This window comes from Suricata suricatta, chromosome 17 (assembly GCF_006229205.1).
Source record: "Suricata suricatta isolate VVHF042 chromosome 17, meerkat_22Aug2017_6uvM2_HiC, whole genome shotgun sequence".
In the NCBI taxonomy this organism is placed as follows: domain Eukaryota; kingdom Metazoa; phylum Chordata; class Mammalia; order Carnivora; family Herpestidae; genus Suricata; species Suricata suricatta.
Genome location: NC_043716.1, coordinates 9,410,366 through 9,421,421, shown reverse-complemented (window position 1 = coordinate 9,421,421; position 11,056 = coordinate 9,410,366). Strand labels below are relative to the sequence as shown.

The window sequence follows — 11,056 nt, the reverse complement described above, 5'->3', positions numbered from 1 at the left end:
GATTTCTTGGGGGCCAAGCTAGCATCTTCTCCATTTTTATATTCACAGTGGTTAGCATTGTTTCTGGACCACTTAATAAGTATTTGGACTTAAATTGTGCTAACTAAACTCATAAACTATTCATCTTATAATTCAAATGTTTTTCTAATTTTCTGACTCTTAGAGAAATAGTAAAGGATCTGGAAAGAAGTTGCAGTGGAAATGTTCATTGGCTGTGGGTAAATTATTAAATGTTTCAGAACTTGTTTCTCTTGCTGAATGGTAAGTGTTTTATTGGCTTCCGCATACTAAAAAGGCTATAGCAAGATCTGAGGCTGTTCTACTAGGTAGCAGTGAGGCATGGGACATGACTCACTTTGAAGGACTGTTGAAGGTGACTGTCAAAGCTTTATAGCTCACCCTGGAGATGAATAGTGTACACCTGGTGTTCAGCCTCTACATAGGAGGCCTAGGGTTTTTCTTTTGCTGACTGGCACTCCTGCTATGTTGCTTTAAGTCAGTTGCCCAATTCCTTTTCCTCGTTTTAACCTGGAAAAGAGTGTGACAGCATCCTAAACAAAGTAAAGATGTAATAAGAAAACCATATAAAATCCTTTGATATGTAGTAATTAAATGAAATCTGTATTATAAGCACAGAACTTAGTCATTATAAGTAGTAACAAAGGAAGCCTAATGTCATATTCTGGGGTTTGTTTTTATTCAGAGGAGTTGTAGCATGGCATTTTAACAAGCGTTCCAAATGAAAGGGTGACTGCAGCCTGAGTCTGGCTTTTAGACTATAATAATAATGGGAGTGTAAGGTTAGAGTTTGTTCAGTGTCCTTTAATGGGTTTTGGCAGAATGCACATGTAAAGTTGACTTATTTATAACCTGCATTTTGAGTGTAAAGAACAGAACCTACAAAGAAAGACTAAAATATTAAACATACTTATTAAGTAAAGGGTGTGTGTGTGTGTGTGTGTGTGTGTGTGTGTGTGTGTGTGTGTGTGTGTTATGATTAGGAAGAAAACTTTATTCCTTTACTATTGGCAAAGTTAGAGGTATTCCATGACAAGTGCTTTTTTCACATGAGTGAGATCATATGGTATTTGTCTTTCTCTTCCTAACTTATTTTGCTTAGCATAATACTCTTTAGCTCCATCCATGCCACTGCAAATGGCAAGATTTCATTCTTTTTGTATAGCTGAGTAATAGACTATTGTGTGTGTGTATATATATACACATAGATACATTATATGTGTATATACATACATACCACATCTTCTTTATCCATTCATTGGCCGATGGACATTTGGGCTGTTATTGTAATTCGGCTATTGTTGATAATCTGCCATAAACAAGGGGGTGCCTGTATCCCTTTGAATTATTGAAAAATGTTTCTGTGTTCTTTGGGTGTATGCCTATAGTGCAATTGCTGGATCAAAGGTTGGTTCTATTATTACCTTTTTGAGGAACCTCTATACTGTTCTCCAGAGCAGCTGCACCAGTTTGCATTCCCACCTACAGTGCAAGAGGGTTCCCCTTTCTCCACATCCTCGCCAACACCTGCTGTTTCCTGTGTTGTTGGTTTTAGCCATTTTGACAGGGGTGAGGTGATATCTCACTGTAGTTTTTGATTTGCATTTCCCTGACAGTAAGTGATGGTGAACGTCTTTTCATGTGTCTGCTGGCCATCTGTATGTCTTCTTTGGAGAAATGTCTGTTCATGTCTTCTGCCCATTTAAAATTTTTTTAAAACTTTATTTCCAATTAGTGAAAATGCAGTGTTTTATTATTACTGCCCACCTTTAAATTGGATTATTTGGGGGTTTTTTGGTGGTGAATTTTTAAAGTTCTTCATATATATTTGGGTACTCACCCTTATTCAGGTATGTCATTTACAAATACCTGCTCCCATTCTGTAGGTGGCCTTTTAGTTTTGTTGATTGTTTTCTTCACTGTGCAGAAGCTTTTTATTTTGATGAAGTCTCAATAAGTGATTTTTGCATTTGTTTCCCTTGCCTCAGGGAACCTATCTAGAAAACAGTGGCTATGGCCAATGTCAGAGAAATTACTGCCTATTCTCTCTTCTAGGATTTTTATGGTTTCAGGTTTCACATTTAGGTCTGTAATAATTTTGAATTTATTTTTGTGTATGGTGTAAGAAAGTGGTCTGGTTTTATTCTTTTGTATGTTGCCGTCCAGTTTTCCCAACTCCATTTATTGAAGACACTGTCTTTTCCCCATTGGATATTCTTTCTTGCTTTGTCAAAGATTAATTGCCCATATAGTTGTAGGTTTGTTTCTAGATTTTCTGTTCTGTTCTATGGATCTATGTGTCTGTTTTTATGTCAGTACCATGCTGTTTTGATTACTACAGTTTTGTAATATAACTTGAAGTCCAAAATTGTGATGCCTCCGGGTTTGCTTTTCTTTTTCAAGACTGCTTTCACTATTTGGAATATTTTGTGATTCCACACAAATTTTAGGATTGTTTGTTCTATGAAAAATGCTGTTGGTATTTTGATAGGGATTGCATTAAATGTGTATATTGCTTTGGGTAGTGCATACATTTCAGCAATATTTGTTCTTCTAATCCATCAACATGGAATGTCTTTCCATTTGTGTCATCTTCAGTTTCTTTCATCAGTGTTTTATAGTTTTCAGAGTACAGGTCTTTCATCTCTTTAGTTAGGTTTATTCCTAGGTATCTTATTATTTTGGGTGGTATATCATTCTTTTTGATGGTTGAATTCTGTTAGATATACCCTCATTTAGCCAACATCCTATGGATAAAGATTTGAATTATTTTTTTCTATTATAAATAATACTGCAGTAAGCATTTTTTTTTGTATATATATATATATATGCCCTGTGATTTATTTTGATAGACTTGCTATTTAGGAGTAGAGTTACTGAAACAAATGTTGTGGATATCTGAGATTTTGCCAATTTTCCTAAAACGGTGATCAGTTTACACTGGCTGGAGTACCTCTGCCCAAATCACACCAGGTCCTCCCTGTTCTACCCTCTCAGGGCACCTGCAGCTCTCCTCTGTAGGACACCAGAACTGCATTTAAACGATTACATAGCGATTAAAAATTTTTCCCTCTCTCTCCTTATTCACTCCTTAAAAATATAAGTTCTTTGTGGACAGGAACATTGCTTCTGTATTACTTTTATTTGTATCTCTGTTATTATATTTGTGTCCAATATAATTCCTTACACATAATGTATACCCATTAAGTAATAAATATTTCCCTTGTTGACATGTGGTATTAACAATGTTTGCCAGCCTGACAAACACAGCAAATAAAGGTTGTTATTTTACTGTGTGTTTTAAAATTATTAATCAGTGTGAACAACCTTTCATATATATCTATGTATCTATCTGTATTTTTAAAGTTTATTTATTTTGAGGGACAGCGAGTGTGAGTGGGGGAGATTCGGAGAGAGAGGGAGAGAGAGATTCAGAAGCAGCCTCCACACACTGTCAGTGTGGAGCCTGATGTGTGGCTTGATCTCATGAACTGTGAAATCATGACCTGAGCCAAAATTAAGAGGCCGCCACTTAACCAACTGAGTCACTCAGGCACCCCTCACATATATTTATAATAATTTATATTGTGTGCTTTTTAAAAAGTTTTTTGTACTTTTGTTAAATTTTTATTTGAGAGAGAGGGGAAGAAGGGGAGAGAGAAAGGGAGACAGAGGGTCTGAAGTGGGCTCTGTGCTGACAGCAGAGAGCCCGATGTAGGGCTTGAGCTCAGGAACTGTGAGATCATGACCTGAACTGAAGTTAGATGCTTAGCCAACTGAGCCACCCAGGCACACTTATACTGTGTTGTTTTTCTTATTTTTTTTAACTCATCATTGAGCCCTTTACATTTCAATGTGATACTAGCACGGTTGTACATATTTTTATGTGATTTGTTGCTTATCTTTTGAATTTGTTTATGGTGTTTTCAACCATATAAAAGTTTAAATATTTTTATGTAGTAAAATTATAAGCCTGTTTTTTGTGACTTTGGAGTTTATGCCATGTTTTGAAAAGTATTTTCCATTCTGTGGGCTTAGATATTCATCTAGTACTTTTTGATGGATATGCTGAATCCACGTTGTCACAATACATAAGCATTTCTTATATGACAGTTTGCATTTGCTAATCATTTTGCATTAGTTTTCTGGGTAAATATATATTTAATGCTTGCTACCAGTTCTCATGAAGAAGTCGCTTCAGATATTTGACTTGGTTAATGCTTGTTGTCTAGGAGATTCCTCATTATAGTTTGCCCTGAGTTCTTCCACGTTCAAAACTGTTCATCTGTAATCTTTATTCTGGAGAGTCTGGTTGGTTGGTTATAAGATCCTTGGTTTATGTTCCTCTTTGAATATCGTCACTGTTACTCTGCGGCCTGCTCTCAAAGTCTGATTACAATCTTTCCCCTCGTAAGTTACTTGGTTATTTTACCTGGATGCTCAAAGGACTTTAAAAAAAGTCTCTAGGGGTGCCTAGGTGGCTCAGTTGGTTGAACGGCGACTCTTGATTTTGGCTCGGGTCATGATCCTAGGGTCGTGGATTGACCCCCGTGTCTGACTCTCTGCTGAGCGCGGAGTCTGCCTAAGGCTCTCTCCTCTCCCTCTGCCCCTCCCCTGACGTGCTCTCCTAAAAAAAAAATCTCAGTGTTGGCCATTTTGCATTGACTTTTCCGGGTACACAGAGGACATTTTCAATACGTAACTTCATGTCTTTCTATTTGTTCAGAAGTGCTGTTCTGGTTTTCTTCTGTTTCAGGAGCCTGTCTCTCTAGCATGCCTCACTCTCTGTAGGGGCCTTGGTCTGCTCGATATTTTCCTTTTTTCTTATCATACTCCAGTGTGAGATTGACCATGTTTCCTTTCTGCTGCTCTCATTTAGGCCAGATGGAAGTGGTGGGGGCAGGATAACTTTCCCGGCTTTGAGCCTCCTGATTCTCTCTTCCGTGGTTCCCACCAGGGATTCAGGTCCACGGCCTTGGGCTTGAGAAGTACAGGTTATGTTTTCCTCCCGTACTTTTACCTGGCTTCTGTTTCCTTTGTCCCTAATATCCTTGTCCTGTTCGTCATGGAGTGTCCCCCCGGCAGTTTTTCTCAGTGTGGGCCTGTGTCCTGGAAGGGAGCTTTCCTTCATTAGAGTTCAGAGGCCGTACACAGTGACAATGGCTGGTTGCCATGGTTTCTTCCTTAGTCTCCTTCCTGTTCCCCAAGGTCACGTGGGGTAGACCACGCCTCCTTGGGCTGCTTCCTGCCCCTCCCACTATTGCTCAGATATGGTGACCGTAATGGTGGGCCCTAGAGGTGCCCTTTGCGATGGTGACCCCACCCTCCAGGGCCATCGGTCTCCTGCATGATGTCTGAGTTGGCACATCTCCACTCAGCTCCATCCAGGCAGAACTGGGCAGGCATGTTCATAGTCTGTGGTTTAGGACCATGGGGGTTTTCCTGCCTTATCTGAGATGATGCCTTTCTTCCCTGTCACTTTGGTTGGAGGTCACAGGAGAGGAGGGTGAAGCAAAGTCACTCCTACTCACTCATTTTCAGTTAGAAGCTGATTTATATCTCATGCTACACGATCTGGTTTTTCTCTTTCTCCCTCTTAATTGGAAGATATGCTTATACGTTTATAATTCCCATGTTTGTTACCTTTTTAGCTTTAAACGATATGCTTCAAACACCTTTCTCAGTTTTTCAATGTGAGGAGTATGTTTCAATATGGCTTTCTGGAAAAAATAATAAAATAATCGGCATTCTCCTTACTCTTTGATTTTTGTGACCTTTTGGGAATTTTTGTTATTACTGTCGAGTTAATATTATTTTACATTATTAGCTTTTCTTTCTAGACTTCTTAAAATTGTATTCAGTTTTGTAGCCATAGTTAATAGAGGTTGTTAGACTTAATCATATGTAGGAGCATATGATTAAGTCTAATAACTGTAATATATATAATCATAATACATATATTTAAGTTTTTATTTAAATTCCGGTTAGTTGATGTGCAGCGTAAGGTTAGTTCAGGTGTACAGATCGTGACTCAGCACTCCTAGGAAACATCTGGCGCTCCTCACAAGTGTCCTTAATCCTCACCCCCTATTTAACCCCTCCCCTCCCCCACCTCCCCTCCGGTAACCATCACATGGTTCTCTATAGTTGAGAGTGTTTCTTGGTTTGCCTCTCCCTCCCCCTCTTTGCTCATTTGTTTTGTTTCTTAAATTCTCATATTAAATTGCACAAATGAGTGAAATTGTATGGTATTCATCTTTCTCTGACTGACTAATCTCACTTAGCGTTATACTCTCTAGCTCCATCCATGTCATTGTATGGATGGAGTAATATTCCGTTGTGTGTGTGTGTGTGTGCGTGTGTGTGTGTGTGCGTGTGTGTGTGTGACTGTGCGTGTGTGTGTGTGTGCACGGGCACATGAGCCCATACACGTATATCCCACAACCTCTTTATCCATTCATCAGTCATTAGACTCTGGGTTGGCTTTCGTTGATGCTGCAGCTATGAACATTGAAATGTATGTATCCTTTTGAATTAGTATTTTTGTATTCTTTGGGGAAATACCTAGTAGTGCAATTGTTGGAGTATAGGGTAATTATATTTTTAACTTTTTGAGGAATCTCCATACTGTTTTTCAGAGTGGCTGCACCAGTTTGCCCACCAACAATGCAAAAGGGTTCCCCTTTCCCCACATCCTCGCCAACGCCTGTTGTTTCTTGTGTTGTTGTAGTAGCCATCCTGACAGGGGTGATATCTCATTGTAGTTTTGATTTATATTTCCCTAATGTTGAGTATCTGTTGGCCATCTGTATGTCTTCTTTGGAGAATGTCTATTCATGTCCATTTTTTATTTGGGTTATTAATTTTTTAGGTGTTGAGTTTTATAAGTTCTTTATATATTTTAGAAATTAACTCTGTATCAGATATATCATTAGCAAATATCTTCTCCCATTCCTTAGGTTGCCTTTTAGTTTTGTTGATTGTTTCCTTCAGTGTGCAGAAGCCTTTGCTTTGATGTAGTTTCAATAGTTTATTTTTACATTTGCTTCCCTTGCCTCAGGAGACATATCTAGAAAGAAGTTGCTGTAGCTGACAGACGTAGTTACATTTAGGTATAGTTGTGAACTTAACTGGCTCAGTGCTACCACTGATTTTGGTACCCAAACCATGTGTTGTTCTAGGTGCTTGGACATACAAGTGAAGAAAACAGACAGAAATTCCTGGCTCCTGGAGCATATGTACATTTGGGGGCTGCAAACAATGAGCCTGATAAGTGAGTAAATGAAATAGTATGTTAGACAGGAACAAATGCTGAACATGGAGATAAAAACAGAATAGAGTAAGGAAGATCCAGGATGCCAGGAGGGATGGGTTAGAATTAAAAAAAAATTTTTTAATGTTTTTTATTTATTTCTGAGAGACAGAGAGAGACAGCGTGAGCAGGGGAGGGTCAGAGAGACAGGGAGACACAGAATCCGAAGCAGGCTCCAGACTCTGAATTAGCTGTCAGCACAGAGCCCCATGCAGGGCTCGAACGTGAGATCATGACCTGAGCTGAAGCTGGATGCTGAACTGACTGAGCCCCCCAGGCGCCTGGGGTTAGAATTTTAAAGAGTGGTCATGGAGGGACCTACTGAGAGTTGACATCTGAGCAAAGCCCTAGGATTGGGAAGGGAGTTAGTTAAATCAAGTCAGGGGGAGGAAGCGCCTGGAGCAAAGGCCTTGAGGAAGAGCACTCCTGATGTTTGGGGGTAGCCGGGAGGCTGGGAACTCCAGGGAGAGTAGGAGACATGGTCACAGGAGTCAGAAGGGCATGTGTGGGTGCCTTGTAGAGTGCACAGACTGCACTTCACCCTGAGTGAGATGGGGAGCCACTGGAGGGGTCTGTTGAAGGTGTTACACAGTCACTATGCCTGCCATGTTGAGAGAGGACTGTAGGGGACATCAGTGGAAGGAAGAGATGAGTTGGCTTACTGCAGGATTACCATGCACACTGCGTTGCTAGTGGGGACCAGTGTGGTTTCACGCAGTGAACTTTCCCTTCATAAGCACATTACTTACATTTAATTATTTTGTATTTTAGATATTTTAAAATTTATTTTAGAGAGAGAGAGCAGCAAGCATGAACAGGAAAGAGGGGGCAGAGGGAGAGAGAGAATCTCAAGCAGGCTCCATGCCCAGTTTGGAGCCCAACGCAGGGCTCAAAACCATGATCCTGGGATCATGACCTGGGCTGAAAGCAAGAGCTGTACATTCAACTGACTCAGCCACCCGAGTGCCCCACATTTAACTTTTAATTGGCTGGACAATGGCTGCATTTTTCTAAAGGATTCTTGAGTGCTATAATCTTTGAGTTCTGTCCTGTTATGAGATGGCTTTTGTTGTCTTTAAATACGTGTGACATTCTAACTTGGTAAAGAATTCTTGAGTCCCTTCTTTCATTCAACACTCTATTGGCATTGCTCTTTGGTCTTCTGTCCTCTAATATTGTGGAGAAGACCGGAACAGGTTGTAGAGAGAGTCTAACTTGCTTCTGCTTCATTGTTGGCAGTTATTTCTTTGCGCTTAAGCACCCATTAACTTTGTCAGGATATGTCCTGTTTTGATTGCACTCTTACTGATTTTTCTGGGTGGATTTTCAGCCCGTGGATTGAAAATTATTTAATCAGCATTAGCAATTATGTGCATATCACATCTTTATCTTCCATATTTAATACCTTGCTAACCACTTTCATCCTTGTTTTCCTCTATTCTATTTCCTCAAATGAGTCTCCTATTTCACTGACTTTTTCAGCATTTTGGTTTCACTTCTTGCTCTTCCTCATGGAACATTTGTTCATAATGTGATGGTGTTAACTGTTTTCCTCTCTTTGTGTGCTTTTCATCTCTTACTGTTGTTTTATGAGCTCTTCTGTGAGGCCGCATTTCCACCATATCTTTCCTCAGGAGGTGGGGGTGCAGGGCCCTCAGGAGGATAGTCCTTGCTTCTGCCTCTCGCTCAGTCTAGAGAAATCTATAACTTGCTCAAGATCTAGAGAAGTATCAATTCTTGTAATCCTTCCCCAGTTTGTTCAGTGAATTCTTGTCTCTGGAAGATAGTCATTGTATCGGTTGCCCAGGGGTGAGACCATTCTCTACTTCCTTCATAGGTTAATTTCCTTCTCTATTTGGGCTTGAACTGAAGAGGAAAGTAAATAAACATGACTTCTTTTATAAGAACATAGTTTAAAAATTGCATTTTGTTAAAAAGTAACAAAGAACAATATACAAAATTCAACATGTTCAGAAGGAGATACAAGTGAAAAGACATCTCCCTTCTGCCTCTGTTCCCTGTTCCCCAAGTTTCAGCTCCCAGAAGAATAAATCTGTAGACCACATTTCTAGAGGGGAATTGCCTTGTCAGAGGACATATGCATTTGTCAATTTCATGAACTTGCCTCATCGTCCTCTGTAGATGTTGTCAGTACACATCCTGCCAGGTACAGTGAGAGTGCCGATCTCACACACTCACCGACACAGTCACGTGTGTCACATGTATCAAATTTTTGCCCTGCTGATAGGCAAAATACATTTATAGTTTTAAGTTGCATTTCCTTTATTAAAAATGAGATTGAGCGTTTTATGTGTTGATGAAACATTTGTATTTTCTGTGAACTGTCTGTTCATTACTTTTGCAGATTCTACTTTGGATTATAGGTGGTTTTCTTCCTGTTGGGTTTTTGGGTACCCTTAGTATATAGAAATTTTACTCTTTATCTGGATATGAGTAAACTGTTCTTTCTCAGTTCACTCAGTGGTGTTTGTTTAACTGTGTTTGTGCTGTGTTTTGGGTGTCTGGCTTATATATAGTTGCTTTTTTAATAGCTTCTGAGTTTTCATATTATAAATGAAAAGATCTTCCATATTATGACTTTAAAGATTCTCTTGCATTTTTTCCTGCTAATTATTTTAGTTTTTTCTTTGAAATACTTGGTATTGCTGGAATCATTTTTGGTATAAAGAGTAAAGTAGGGGGTCTAACTCTGTTTCTTCCAGATGCTTATCCAAATATTTCATACTGTTTATTGAATACATTCATCTTTTCCTGTGGAATATCAGCTTTATCATATATTAAAGTCCCATATGTTGTTGGGACTAATTCATGGTCTGTTGATTATGTTGGTCTGTTTGTCTATTCATGTGCCAGTATCAAACTTTTGAAAATTTAGGCCTGATTTGTAGCAACGTGGATGGAACTCGAGGGTGTTATGCTAAGCGAAATAAGTCAGGCAGAGAAGGACAGATACCATATGTTTTCACTTATAAGTGGAACAGGGAAACTTAACAGAGGACCATGGGGGAAGGGAAGGGGAAAAATAGTTGGGGAGAGGGAGGGAGGCAAACCAAGAGACTCTCTCAAATACTGAGAATAAACTGAGGGCTGATGCGGGAGGAGGTGAGGGGAAGGGGGTGGTAGGCATGGAGGAGGGCACTTGTTGGGATGAGCACTGGGTGATATATGGAAACCAACTTGACAATAATAAACTATAAAAGAAAAAATAAATAAAATGAGTCATCTTTAAAAAAAAGAAAATTTAGGCCTATAATTTTTTAATACTAATTCAATAAAATTATCTCTGAGAGAAATCATGTTGATGAATTTAGTAGTATCTTCACAGTAAAATGTTTTATAGGATTCTTCTGCTAATTCAGTGTTGGGACACAAACTTATTTATGTGCTTTGAATTGATTTTGCTTATAAAATTAAGGACTTTTGGTTGGTCATTCTACATTCTCTTTCTCTGCCCCCCCCCACCCCCCACTGTGATACAGGAAAAAAATTTGCAGGATTGGCAGAGGAAATTAGGACTTTTTTGTTTTGGAATATATTGACACTAATTCAAGCTCATATGGGATAGCTTTATCCTCCTTTAGTTAAACTGGCCATGGGTATTCTTCCTGGTATTCTTCCAGGAAAAAAAAAAAAGTTACTACTAATTTTTAGATTAATGTGTGCATGAGCTGGTAAAGAGGAACTTTTTAGGCACAATTTCAGAAT

The 11,056-nt window shown here is 39.1% G+C and overlaps 1 protein-coding gene across 3 annotated transcripts in view; it reads left to right on the top strand.

Moving 5' to 3' along the window:
* SPECC1 (sperm antigen with calponin homology and coiled-coil domains 1) overlaps positions 1 to 11,056 on the top strand; it is a 273,383-nt gene that overhangs the window by 25,509 nt on the left and 236,818 nt on the right. Inside the window, exon 1 of one of the 3 annotated variants that reach the window (XM_029926754.1) lies at positions 7,275 to 7,291. The exons of the other annotated variants lie outside the window; for them this stretch is intronic. The gene's annotated coding sequence lies outside the window, so the exon portion shown is untranslated. Of the gene's footprint in view, positions 1 to 7,274; positions 7,292 to 11,056 lie in introns of those variants that run through there. 3 annotated transcript variants of the gene reach the window in all.